This window comes from Mustela nigripes, chromosome 10 (genome assembly GCF_022355385.1).
Source record: "Mustela nigripes isolate SB6536 chromosome 10, MUSNIG.SB6536, whole genome shotgun sequence".
Lineage (NCBI taxonomy): Eukaryota > Metazoa > Chordata > Mammalia > Carnivora > Mustelidae > Mustela > Mustela nigripes.
The window spans coordinates 59,351,111-59,365,913 of NC_081566.1; the positions used below are offsets into that span (position 1 = coordinate 59,351,111).

General features: G+C 50.6%; 1 protein-coding gene across 5 annotated transcripts in view; it reads right to left on the minus strand.

Annotated features, from left to right (window-relative positions):
• Window positions 1-14,803, minus strand: part of PBX1 (PBX homeobox 1) — a 278,651-nt gene that overhangs the window by 173,520 nt on the left and 90,328 nt on the right. The gene's annotated exons all lie outside the window — the stretch shown is intronic.

Below are 14,803 nucleotides of genomic sequence, written 5' to 3' on the forward strand. Positions count from 1 at the left end.
GTGAATAGTAAAAGGAAGGAATGTCCTATTCTCTTCAGTGCTAAGGGCTGCATGCCAGAGGTAGAAAAGAGATCCAGAAGAGAACCTTTATTTCTATTCTATTTCTATGAATGAAATGGTTTTACGAATTTTTGCACCAGCACTCTTGGGGGAGAGTTGTGTAGACATCACCTAGCAGTCCAGGATGAGTAAGTTGTCCTGGCCCTGACCTCTCCCAGCCATGTGACATTAAACAAGCCATTCTAGACCTCTAAACCTCGGTATCCTCATCTTAACATGGAGATAACTGTATTTTCCTCGCCAATCTCCTCGGGGTGTTTTGAAGATCACGTAGGAATACAGATATGAAAGCATTCAGTAACCCATAAAGTACCATGGAAAGAAGGGGTTTACTTTCACGGGTACCGGAAAATCCTAACACCATCCCCTCCAGTCTGAAGATATTTCCGGTAGGGTGAGCCTGTGACTTCTTTCTCTGACCAACCCCTCGGGATGACCTTTGGTCTCTGCCCCCCTAGGATCCGTGATGTCTAGGGCTCGGCTGATTCAGACCTGTGTTTCTTCATTTTCCCCAGTTTGTTAGAGTTAGTACTTTTGCTCCCCTGAAGCTATGGCACACTGGGTGGCTTTGAAATTCTGGCAGCATCTGTAAAAATTTCTGCCTATTTAGTTGGCATCAAGTTCTTAATGGTACTTAGTGGTTCAGAATTAATTTCCCCACCACAGAATTATCCAGGACATTCCATGCCTATTTATAGCTTTCTCAGGCCTCTTTGACTGCTGGTCTTTACTCCAAATCCCTAGGCTATCTCTTTTAACAGGAAAAAGGGTTTTGGTGGCAATTACCAAGGTCCAGCTTTCCAACTCAGCAAAGAAACGATGACCTTGGCAGAGCAGAGCAAAGGCAAGGGCGAGGGAAAGAAACTATGTGCCTACCTCAGCCACAGAACTGACTGGAACGGTACTGAAAACACAAAGACGCTAAGGCTCTCCCACCTAGAGGTCAACGTCCCATTCCCCCTTGTTCATACGTAGGTCATGACCCCCCAAAACCTACACTTGATACAATGAAGGGGGATCTGCTTCTAGAAATAAGCATTTCAGGGACCCAGAAACAGCACCATCTCATGTAAAGGTACAACCTTAATGAACTGAGAAGCAGAAGTGGAGGTTGACTGGTGACGGACAAGTTCAAGGTGAATAAAACCTGCCACGTGTTGAAAGGTCCACCGGGTGGGGAAATCCGGCTCATGGTTGGAACCTACAAGTGCCCAAGTCTTAGTTTCAGCTCCGATCACTTGTGTCACTGTGCCCCGGGCTCCCAGTGTGTGAAACACTGACAGTTATTCAAGCCCCTCTCTGCACCCTGCCTATGGGTTCCCTGAGCTGAGCTCTCGAGGAGGTGGACAGGAAACTCCTGAGAACTTCGCACGTCTGTCGCTTCGCCCCCTAGTGGCTGGTGTCACACGTTTTGAGATCAGTATGGAATCACTCCACATTCCCTTACGAATGCCAACCAGTTGAGAAGTTTAGGGCCCAAACATAAGCAGATGTATAAGAGCTTAGTGTCCTAAGGCAACTTAAAAATACCAGAAGATTTTCCAGGAAAAAAAAAAAAAAAGATGCCAGAGAGGCTGGGCTGACAAAAGTAGAGAGAAGTGGTGGCCCTTAGAGCTTGGGTCCCCTGGAGGACAGTGGTACCCCTTTCCAGGGATCCGCAGCCCCTCTCTGACCTTCTGAGGACAGCACTGATTACTCACTTACACCTTCCGTTATTGTAGCTGATCAACACTCCAGGGGCCAATCTCCCAAGAAAATCCCTCGAGGGAGGTATGCTCCCCTCTTCCCCCTGTATAACTTTAATGTAAAATGTGTCATATACTATGATCATTTTCACAGCATTTATCTGTTCAGTTAATAAGCATATATTATAATAGTCTGTTGGGGTCCAAAGAGGTTTGCCGGAATTCCTCAACGAATGACTGTGGATAAGAACCCCATTTATTACACAGACATGCATACCCACATCTGAGCGACTACAGGCTTTGGTGTTGCCCCTTTCCACCAAGTACAACTGCAGCTTTAAGACAGAGGGGAGAATTAGACAGAAAATGAAAGAAAAAAGAAAGAAGGTGGGGGGAAGGAATGACATTTCCCCCTGCCTTTGAAGTGTCTGAACATTTACCAGACAAATTGGGGAAAGGACAAACTGTGGGTAGCCCCAAAGCCAGAGTGAGTGCCTGAGGAAGGTCCCCAGATCAGAACAAAGATAGAAGTCTGTGTGTGCCTCTGTGCAGATCCATGTTTGCAAATAATCACACGTACACACAAGAGGTCCCAGCACGCTTCTGCACATCTACGCGCAGCAGAGACATACGTTCCCAGAGATGAGGCACATATCTCTTCACAAATACAATTTAGCAGGTATAGGAATGCTGATCAGCAGCAGCTTAAGAAGGGGGAGAAAATCCTGTGGAAATCATTAATACTCCAGGAACCTCTAAGACTCAACCTGAATGCAGACACTTAAGCTCTCAGCTTTGCCATTAAAGCCAGGGCCTAAATTATTGATCTCTTGCCTCTATCAGCATAACAGTCACGTCCCAGTATCGAGATCTAAGTACACTGCGGTCCCTCTGCTGCAGCCACTGAAATAATTAGGAGAAATTCTCATTAAAGGAGAGTGAAAGGTTCAGAGACAGGCAGAGCAAAGGGTCCGGGAGGGTGTTTAATGTCTTCCTCGGGGTCGAGAGATCACGGGGATCAAATCCCCGAGCAGTGCCCACAGATGACAGCTTATCAAAGGGAGGAAGTATAAACAATTCACACATGCAGTGGCCCTCTGCGGTGTGTTTACATCTGTGAGTGTCTATGTGGAGTCGCACGCAGGCTGTCCCTGCTCACGGGGCCGGGGGGGGGGGGGGGGGGGTGGTGGTGGGGGTGGTGAGGGTTGGGGGGTGGATAGTGGGGCTGGAGACTCCGCATGTCGACGGGGGAATCGATCGTTGAGGGCAGAAAAGAAAAAGGAAGGGAGGAAAAAAAAAAACAGAGTAAGAAAAATACATGAAAAATAAATAAAAAGAAACATATTAATAATGGAAAATCCACTGTGGACTCTCTTCAATTTAATTTATTCATTCTTGGAAAGTACAAGGGGGTCTGGGGAAGAAAGGAAAGGTGAGGCATATGGGCAGGCCAGCACTTCCTGATGAGCTCCCCGTTGGGCTGGCATGAGCCACAGGGAAAACACACACCACGGATTCCCACACCCAGACGCCCAGAGAACCTTCTCCTCCCCGATGGCGATGGCGGAGCGGCTTTCCATTGATTCGAATGCAGATTTCACCCGCTTCTCCGACCCTCCCCCACCTCTTACAAAAAGGAAAAAAGAAAGAAATCAGCCTTTCATACAGGTTCCCAGAAATGGCCCAGACTTACGAGCAGGGAGCAAAGAACGGCGAACAGCCTTTCAGAAACCGCACTGGCGGAGGGACAGGGTTACGGCAGGGGAAATTAAACATGAAGGAGGTGGTAAAGCCGCGAAGGGAAAGGGCAGACGCGTGTAAGCCCCGCACGCGGCTCCAGGCAGGCAGGGGTGGGGGCGGCGGCGCAGGCACACGCGTGCAGGCACACGCAGACACACGCATGACGCGCCCCCAAAGTTGGCCCATATTGAACGTCGGCGCGCAGTCATTTAAAAGAAAAATTCCATCTCACACGGCTAATCAGAATTGTTAGCGAGACCATTAGCACAAACACGGGGAACATCTGAAATTGATTATTTTTACTTCATTCCATTAATGAAATCCTCCAGCGACCAAGCACTAGCCCTGGAAAAATTTCTACAGAATAAAAAGAAAAAACAAGAGTAGAACTTCACGGACTTCAGAGAAAGAACGAGCGAGCGAGAGGTCTCTCTGTGTATGTGAAATGTATACGTATTTACTTTGTGATTTCTGTCGGTGCAGAATAATTGAGCTGGGCTGAATCTGTTCCCACCATTTTGTGCGAGGGAGATATTAGCATGGACCTCACATCCCATAAGGAGCGCCACATCATTAAATGTCTTGGGCTGGCGCATAGGGAAGAGAAATGCGGGATGTCACCGGCTGATAGGGAAGAAGACTTGATGTTATTTATTAGGGAACACTTACCAGAAACTGCATTTTCTCCATTTGCATTAGATACGGCACCACCGCCTTTGCAAAGTGCACACAGGCGCGCGGACACGGGCAGAAAGAGATCACTCCTTGGGGTCCTCCCCCCATGCTTTGTTCCCAGTCCCCTCCATCTCACCGGCACCCAGGCCGTGGTTTCCAGGCTGCCTCGCCCCCTCACTTGCTGCCCCTCTCTCTGCCATGCTCCCCACCCCGGTTTTTCTGCCCCAGACTGGCTTTGTTGCTCTGAAAGCCCCCGTCCCTCCTGCGCTCTCCACACATCAGTGTATCCCGCTTCGGCCCTATCTTCCTTTCAGTCCTGACCCCATGCCTCCCGCGGGCTGGCCGCCGAGACACCAGGATACGTACAGGGAAAGGCCACCGCGGCAGTGCTCCTAGGTGGAGTTCCCCTAAATTCATGAATTACAGGAGTCGCACAGGGTGGGGGAGAAGAGGGGGCAGCTGACACATATTTTTTGATGAGAGTAAGGGGGAAACGGAGTTCAAGCTTCCAGTGGAAGTGCTGAAATTTCCCACCAGGGGATTCTCCTGGAAAGGGCTGTGTGGAAGCGTAATTGTCAGCTCCCCCCCCACACACACACACACACTGCCCCCCACCCAGGTCCCTCCCCAGCATTTCTCCTAGTGGCAATCATCAAAACAATCCAGAAATTTGCTTGAAAGATGCAAGCCTCAGGCCATCAGCTCTAAAAGAGGTCCTAGGCTATTTCCCCTAGATCTCCCTGAGGGTGAGTTATGGTAAGGGAAGAAAACCAAATTTGCTGTCCCGGCAGCTCTCAGCAGTCCACGCTTGGGGCCTCGGTCACTTGAGGGCACAGTCGGGCTTCCTCTCTTGACAGACTGCTCGGCCTCATACTCTGGAAGCAGTCAGAGAGGCAAGAGGAAGTGTCCCCAGCCCTCTGGAAGGGCAAGCTGGCCATTCCGTCTCCAACCCTACAGCAGCCTTAGAAGGCAAGGGGGGAAGGCTTCCCGAGGCCCCAGGAGGGACCAGGACAAGCCCCAGAGGTGCCCACGCACAGCACAGCCAGCCAGGTGGGCGGCAGTACTGAAGGCTGCGAGCTTCTGTGTGTGTCCGGGGACAGTTCGGGGAGAGAGTGGATTCCCCTGGACGGGGATCTGCTTTGCGAACTTGGGACAGGGCGGCAGGGTCGATCCCCCCAGGCTGAAGGTCCGAGAGACAGTGAGGCTACTCCACGGATGCCCGCTTCTGGAAAGGCCATCCCTACCTGAGACTGCTTCCAGGGAGGCGAAGGAGAAGGAAGGGAGGATCCCCGGGAACCGAGTTCTGCTCACCTGCCAACAGCCACCCTCGACTGGGAGAGCCTGCCCTGCCTCCCCATGTCCTCTGTGCACTGATTAGGGGGCACCCCTCACCCCGATCCCTTGTCGCCGACTCCCTAATGCAGCGGCCTCTCCCCCACCCAAAGAAAGTGGCCGAGTGTAATTATGCAGAAAGCACCACTGGAGCTATATCAATAAGACAGACGTCTGTTGTATCATTCTCTCTCAGTAAGGCATTTCTTCTCCCCAATTGCTCATATAGAATCATAGCCTAATAGCATCCCATTAACATAATTGCCAACACAACTAGTGTTCCGTGTCTCAGAGCCATTTACTTACTTTACCATAAAGAATACCAAAACAGCCCTAAAATCACAAAGAGGAGGCAAGAAGATGGGTGGGTGTTGGGGAAGGCGAGAGAAAAATTGTACCCCTTTTATATTCCCTTTGCTCCCCGGAATGGGGTTCCAAGATGATAAACACAGGAGCGCCTCTCTCATCTGCGGGAATCGTAACGCAGAGCCTTCCTACCAGACTCCCAAGCAGACGTGTGCTAAAATCTAAACGGATTCTGCCAGGCGAAATGAAATTCCCATTATTTTTAATTAATCCTTAATTAAAATATATTACTCCGCAGATTCCGCAAATCTCTCTTAATATGCAAATGTGGCCCATTCAAGGATATTTACATATCATTAATTAAAACGGCACATTCTTTCAGTCTAACAAGCTGAGGGGCTGTGGCTGCTGCCACGTTGGCGCGAGGAGCCCGTCCTGGCGGTGCCAAGCTCATCTGATAAAAAGACGTCAAGTGTTGGCCGCGCTGGGGGAAGGTAAGGCAGAGGGGGAAAGAGTACATTATCCTTTGACACTCTCTAGCACAAGGACTTCAAATATTATCTTGGGGCCGTGGCCAAGTGATTTTGGCAGAGCTCTGAGGCTCCCGGTGATCTACACCTACTAAGGATCACCTCGGGACCAGCTCGGCTGGGCCTTGGCCATGAGGCTGTGCGTTTCTCACTCAGACAACCCCGACACTTGGCAGGGGCGGGCTGGGTGCAGGGGAGCTGGCCTGCGAGAGGACAGAGGATGGGTCCACATGGGCTGCTTTTTCACTATAGAGGGGAGACCTTTCTGAGCCTCAGAGGCAATTCCCTGTCCCACCAAGACACGATCGGGTGTGGTGTGGAAAAGGGAACGGGACACAGGACACCAGTCCAAGTTCAAGACCATGGAGCAAAGGGCTGACTGTTGGGAACAGAAGATAGGAGGTGGTGACAATGAGACAGTTCTTGACCAAGAAAACGGAAAAGAGGAGGAGCTCACCTAGGAGAAGTGAGAGGAAGCAGACATCAATCACCATCTCTGCAGACAAGCCCTATCAATCAGGGAGAGATCTGCAAACAGCACTCCACCCATCCTCAGGGCGGGCAGCCGGCAGCCGTTTGCAACGGGCCAGAAGGACAGCCTGCTGGCCTCCAAGTCTTTCACTGTCCGGACAGGCCAGGAAACCACATGCAGGGAACGCAGACTGCATTTACAGTAAGCCTTGTTGTCTAGAAGCCCCCGGGAGCCCTCCCAGAGGAGGATCCCGCTCGTGGAGATGGGGCTGCTGGCAGCCGCCTGGGCCCTCTCCCAGGCTAATGACACACTCTCACAGAAGTCCTTCAGATCTGTGTCTCACTCAGCAAACTTACGCTGACAATATACCATAGACGCGTGGTCATTTTAATAGCCGAAACCAAGCACATGAACTCTGCATACCAAGGATCTACCATGCTTCAGTGAAAACCTTCTTATCGGTTTATGACAGAGGTCCTGTCCATAAGATGCCTGCGGCCTGACGTGGCTACCCATCGGGTCTTAGAACAACGCAGGGACCATGACCCAGTGGTCCAGTCTTGGCCCAAATGTCTTCTGTTTCTCTGTCCTCGGCTGTCCCAGCAGAGTCAGAGTTACTGCTCTGGCAACATTTATCTTTTCAGATTACAAACGTCTACAAGGCAAAGGCCTTAGCCTCAACACTTGCATTTCTTTTTTTCTTGCCATTAAGGACAGAAGCTACACACACACACACACACACACACACACACACACACCATACCCCACCCCCAACTCCCTACCCACCAAGAGAAAGGTGCAGTGGGCCTGAAGCCTGAAAAAGCTTCCAGGGGCAGGGTGGGCCTGGGTGGCAAGCGATGAAGCTGGCCAGGAATTACCGAGAGCGCTAGAACCCTCTCCTGACCCGCAGGAGCTCTGGCTCTGTTCTGAGGGTGTGGCCTAGTGCTTAAAAGCAAATCCAGGTTCAAACCTCAGGTCCACCCAGGACAGGCTGTGTGATGGAGACGAGTTACATAAAATCTCCAGATCTCAGTTCATTCATCTGAGAAAAGGAGGATCAATATCTTCCTTTACACAGTTGGGGGGGGGGGGAGCACCTGGGTGACTCAGTCAATTGAGCAACTGAGTCCTGGTTTTGGCTCAGGCGACGATCTCACGGTCATGGAACAGACCCCACATCAGGCTCCTCGATCCGCACGGAGTCTCCTTTGGATCCCCCCTCTCTCCTCCTGCTCATGCTCATACACATGCTCTCTCTTAAATAAATAAAATCTTTTTAAAAAGTGAGATAACCTACAAAACCCTCCGCACATAATCAGGACTGACAAAAGGTAGTGATTATTAAATTATTACCTATTGCTACTTTTTTGAGGGGGGGGCAGGACTTTAATCTGAATTCCCCTCAGTTTTATTTTTTAATTTTTTTTTAAAGATTTGATTTACGAGTGCCTGTGGCCCAGTTGGTTGAACATCTGCCTTCAGCTCAGGTCATGATCCCAGGGTTCTGGGATCGAGCCCCGCATCGGGCTCTCTGCTCAGTGGGGAGCCTGCTTCTCCCGCTCCCTCTGCCTGCCTCTCCTCTGCTGGTGTTCTCACTCTCTGTCAAATAAAAAACAAACAAATAAACAATCTTAAAAAAAGAATCCAGGATGCTCAGGAATCTTCTTTCTCATCCGCATTCCTTATCCTCTGTATTTCTCTCAGGCCCCCTCCCCGCTATCACTCGCCGATCCTCTGTGAAACCAGCTGAGGGACATTTCTATTATTGGAATAGTAATAACGCAAGCCCCACAGTGCCACGAAGCTTATCAAGCTGCTTATCGGCCAGAATCTGTTATCAGGCGTCTTCAAGCAGCTATCATCATTTCATTTTTCTTTCTCAGACTAATCTGAGAAACGAACACATGAGGACATTAGAACAACATAAGCATTAGCTAAGTATATCACGGAATCTTTGAAACCTGAGGCATATTTATATACAAAAGCATCAAATAAGAATAATGATACTAATGGACCTAAGTCCTCTTTCAGCATTCAGAACGTGTCCACTGAATGCAGAAATGAGAGAGCCTCCTCTCCTTCCATCCAGCGTTGGAAGCCACTGGGAGGAGCGCGGAGCTGCCCCTGCCCCAGCGCAGCCAAGAGAGCCAAGATGCACACCCCAAGAAGACGGCCCCCAGGGACCCCTCTCAGGGTGAGGCATTCACGGGACAGCCAATGTCACCCAAGAGGCACATTCCCGAGCTCCCCGACGCCATCCATCCCATCCTAGAGTTGCTCCAAACAGAATCCCATGTTTTATGTTGTACTGCTGTTGAATGTTTTTAGGACGTTACTTCCTACATGAGGAGTCCACCTCCCCAAGGCCAAACCACAAGACTTCAAACCCCAGAGAACCTCACAGCTCGATGCAGGCCGATCAAATGGGTACCACCAATCTCATGATGAAGCTTAGATTTGAACAAGCAACAGCTGAACTCAGAGGACTCAGTCTTTTGGTAACCACAGCAATGAGGCATGCGGCTTTCCTGGGGTACAAGTGACCTGGCTGCCAGGGGCAGAGGCAGAGCATGAGCCCCCACGGTGACACTGGACTCAGCGGACACAGGCCGTTGGGCTGTCCAGACATTCTGCGAGCTTACCAGTGTCCCGTGCATTTTTTTTTTAACCTTCGTGTTTTAAACCCAAGATCATTTTTAAAAACTTTTTATTCTATTCAGAGCAGCAAGAGTATATTAATTTTAATGATCTAAAAATTCCAATGTAAATGACATCATCCATTCCTTCTGCCTGGTGAGACGACTGTTTCCTAACCCAACTCACAGAATTCATTATGGGATTGATACTTCACTAAGGAAGGGTCCCGGTCCTCCCCTTCCCCCACTTATCACGGAAGGTCTCCTTTCTAAGATGCTACGACACAGATTCTGAGTCCGTGCCATTGTGAAGCTTGAGAACAGTGGAGAATGACACCAGGGCCTGTCTCTCACAACGGGGGTTCAACTCAAGCCAGAAATCCTAGCGCACGGAGCCGCTTGACAGCGTCACCCGTGTAGGCATGGCTGCCACCTGTTACCAAGAGCAACCTGAACATGGGGCTGGTGGGACAGGCACTGCCTGTAAGAGAAGACACAGAGCCTTAAAAGGACACCTGGACAAGGTCCCCAGCTGGCTAATGTCAATGTCTGATCCTCCTATGGAAAGGCTTCATCATGTGTATTGGGGAAACTCACACTTTCTGAGCCCCATGATCCCCGTCCATCGACTTCCACAAAGACATCCACGTCCTTCTCACTGACATACAGCTGCCTCCCTTGGTTATGTGGATTAATACGAGTAACTCAATATATTCACCACATGCAAAGCGGCTGCCAGTTTCTGGCTGACGAAGCCAGTGTTTGTGCTGCTCGTTCAGGATTTACCCGTCACCAACGGGGAGGCTGCCTGAAACCCCTTAACCAAACCACCAGGTCCCATCCAGCAGGTGCTCACGTTCCCGCACACAGGACCACCACCTCTAACTTTCTTCAACGCTCGGCTTCCGGGATGAGTAATTAACTTACCCATCATCTGATTAGTCATAGCTGCACTATGAAAGGTGGCCTAGGGTTCACCCCAACTTACCTGGCAATTGATACTTTACTGAATGCGCCAACGCACTTCACCATACTTCGCTAATGTAATTATTTGCATAGGACTATGATGGATAGGATATCATACCAAGAGCAATACATTGAGAAGCGCTCAAAGTGTTTGATGATCTCATAAATGTTTTAATTGCAATGACAGACAGGTGCAATCATCTCATTAAATGTAAGTATCTTTGATATCGCTTTACTTTTAAAGAACACACAGCGTGTCAATGATAAGTATCTTTACGTTCTGAGCCTAGATCAGGCACGCTACAGGCCAGAGCCCAAAGCATATAATGTTGAACAGGCTCCACGTTTCGTGGACAGTAACTATTATTACACCAGATCATGTTGCATCCACGGGGAGAGGAGCCTCACTAAGACACTTTCTGCTCTGACCACATCTCAAGATAAAAGACTTACTGGAGAAAGGAAAAAAAAAAAAGAAGCACCCTTTCCATTTTGCTTAAGTCATCGCTTCGGCCGACACACGTGCGCCGTGGCTTCAGGGAGACACCTGAAAGCTACAAAGCTGGGCGGGACCACGTTGGCACACCTGACGCTCACGTTAGCACCAGGCGCTTCTCTGATAGCACCGTCCGTTTTAAAACATTTGTGTTGTAGAGGTGTAGTTCTCTGTAGTAACACAATCCTAAAATAAGGGAGGGAGACAGTTCTAATCCAGGAGTTAGAAAAACTCGTTTTGATCAAAATTCGGCACGTTCACCACTTCCTGGCGAGAGAAGAATCAATATACATGTGTGTTCATAGGTAAGTACAACCCAGAGTGACAAACCTTCATGTCACAAGTAACAACAGGGGAGAAAGAGGGATCGCAACAGCCAAGGAACTAAACGCCAGGAGACTGGGGAACGACCAGCACAGGATGGGAACAAAGGCATCCCACGACCAAGAGGCCGAACCCTAATCCCGGGGCGCTCCAAGTCCCCACTCCCACCCTGGCACCAGGGGGCTCCAGGCTTGCCGCAAGTGTCTCCCCAGGGCCCCTCTGGCCCTGAGCCATCACGCATGACATCAGACCACAACATTTACTGTGGGGATTCGGGATCGACCTGGTCCAAGAGGCAGTAAAGAGCATGCATCCGGGCCTTCCCGGGGAATCTGTTCGCATCCTAGCAACTCTGCCCAAACCGTGTCTCCTACAAGGCCCACTGTCTGGTCAGGCTGCACATTCCAAAAACAGCTGAGGAGGTATTTCAAAAAGAAAAAGAAGGCTCTGTCTTCAAGTCTGAGAGGAATTGATTTAATAGGATTTAGAGAGTATTTAAGAAGAAACCATTCAGAAAATTCATGCTCTCTATGGGAGTGCATTTTTTTTTTAAAGGTCTTCAGGCTTTTTTCCCGCCCTTTTAACTCTATAACCAGCCTCTCCACCTCTGCTTGAAAATATGAAATAAATAAAGAGCTGAACTGACTTTTAACTGGAGGTGATAATGCTTATGTGCACCTTCGTACCAAAAATAAAACCACAAAGATCAAGAGAAGAGACTGCCTTACAGTGGAACTGCCAGTGGTCGCTCAACCACACTGCGGGAAGGGTCTCGGGCTCTGCCTACAGATGTGTAGAGCCATTGGACATGAACCACAGGTAACATAAGCCCCCATGCCAGGCGGGGCATCCCTCAGACCCCTGGGAGAGAGGGAACTCTGCTGACTCTGAGCGCAGACCCTCAAAACACACGCACTCCTTTTCTTTCCCACCACGATGGATGCTGAAGAATTAAAACATAAACAAACAGCCTCGGGGTTCAACTTATAAAGAATTCAGTCCAGGAGGTGCCTGGGTGGCTCAGCTGGTTATGAGTCTGCCTTTGGCTCCGGTCATGGACCCAGTGTCCTGGGATGCTCAGTGGGGGGTCTGCTTCTCCCTCTCCCTGCCCCCGTTCATGCTCTCTCTCTCTCAAGTAAATAAATAAAACCTTAAAACAAACAAACAAACAAACAAAAACCCTAGAATTTAGTCCAGTGAGGAAGAGTTGGTGGACAGAGAGAAACCCAGACAGGAGATTCTCTTCTCTTGGCTACTTCCAAGCTGTGCTTACGCCCGCCCGGGGAACAGGTCGCACACCAGTTCGCCTCCAAACGTGCCCGGCTATTGCGGCATCTCACGATCCGGCCCCCCTCCCGGGCAGAAGCACAGGAGAGATCATGAAGGCACCTGGCTCCACGGGTAAGGCAGGCCGTGACCGTGCTACATGGGATTTGTGGGGGAGCAGTTCATAAATCCTAGAAGGGAAGGAGCAGTGTCAACAGGTGATGCATTATTTGTTCAGAGGCACAGACCGCCACCTGTATTATTGTTAGAAATACAATATCATACTAAAAAAATAAATAAATAAATACACATCCTGGGCTTGGGTTTTCGAGGCTCCATGCCTGGCCAATGTGCTGGAGAGCTTCAGTGAAGGGTAACATGCCGCAAACCAGCACTGTTTCGTTAGCCAGGAAAAGAAAGCAGTGGGAGCAGACGTCACTACAACCACTAAGGGTGACCTCCAGAGAAAACCACTTCCTTCTTCCTCTGCTGACGGGGCTCGCCCCTGACTCCGCTTGGGTCTAGCTGGTAAGGGGACAAGGAGCAACAAGTCCCGGAGGACTCCCAGGAGTGGTGAGGGGCTTGCTGGATCTCCCGCCAACCCCTCCGGACAGGCAGGTGTTTTGAGTCTTCTCAGCTCTGCAGGTGAGAGCCCTCAGCCTCCCGACAGCTGCTTTTCGAGTTCCCCACAGCTCCAGGCCCCAGCATGTCCCATGTAGGCCAGGTCCCCAAAGGCCTCCGCGCAAAGCCCAAACCAGTCTTGCAGGCTTAGGCAACATTCCCTAAGATTACAGCCAGGTGCAATCCTTCCCCCTTCGCTTATACCTTCTTTTCTCCAGAACTCCTCCGCTCACTCAGAGAACCTTGTCCTTATGCTCACACACCCTGGAAAACGTGACCAGTTCGCACTCCCTGTTCATGCTGCTCTGGGAAGCGGATTCTGAGACCGCCCTGGATCTCCCCCACCCCCGCCATGTCCTCCACCAGTCGAGGTGTCAGTTGCAAACAGCAGGGACGGACTCTGGCTCCCCTACCGAGGGACAGAATCTGTTGGACTGATCCGCAGGGCCTCACAGAATCAACAGCAAGCCTGGAGAACCGAACTCAGGAAAAACACATGCATACATGCATGCAAACAAACAAACATACACATACAAACACACACACATACGTACATACATACGTACAGCACAGGCAGCCGAACAGGACTAGGGGCCTGTCGCAGCAAGTCAGAAGCTAGGAGGGTGCTGCTGGCTTTGGGACCGTGTCCCGCCACTGCCCTCACTGTCGTCCTGCCTCTCTGCTCATCTCCCCCCGAAAATTCAAGACCGGGTACCTGTTTCCAATCAGCCAAGCGCCAGGGGCTCATGCCCCCCCAGCTGCCAGGGAGAGGGGAGAAGTCAAACGGCAAGTGGACATTCTTCGCAGACACATCTCCTCTAAACTCGGCACAAACCCAACTTCCCTTGACTCCCTCAAAGGATCCCGGCAAACAGGATTCGGGAAATAGCTTGGGAAGATACAGCACGTGCTCACTGCTGCAGAAGGTCTCCAGGGACACAAGGGAAGTCTGGGCCACGGGTGCTGCTCTCTGGGAACTCAGGCATTAACTACCAAGGAAGACTGGATTCCCAAGGAGGCAGCAGAGAAATGCAGGGCCCACGGCTGAAGCCGAGGAAGAAAAGGACCGTGGCCGCCCTCCACGTGCCCCCTCCTCAGGAACGAGGACGTGGGATCCCAAACCTGACTGCCACCAGACCTTTGCCCCCCAGTCCAGGCGAGATGATGTGAACCAACCAGTGTGTAGCTTCAAGTCTGGGCACATTCCCAGGCTGTGATTTCTAGAGCTTGAAACAACCAACCTCCTTCCCAGCCACTGGAGAAAGAAAGACTTCACTCTGTGCCCAGGTCCTGCCGTTCCCGAGTAGGAGGAAAGAGGTGACGACGGACAGCATGCTTTGTGAGAGTCTCCTTTTCCCCAGGCAGAGGGAAATCTGTCTCTGAGGCAGAGGGCTCGCCGTGGCTGCCATTCGTCTTCCCGGTCCTCCGGGGGAGGATTCTAGAAATTTCCACACCTACGATCGAGCCACGCAGTGACTCTGCGCTGAGGCGAGTTACTCCAGCTCTTTGTCCTTTGTTTCCTCCGCTATAAAATGAGAAGAGCTCCTGCTTTGGAGGGTGGTGGTGACTCTTCAGACGGACCACGCATGTAAAGGGACGACACCAGTCTGTGTCATACAGGTGCTCAGTAAACACTGCCTATTACTATTTTCAGGCAGCGATTAAAACCCCCATTTTCCAGATCAGTAGTGCGA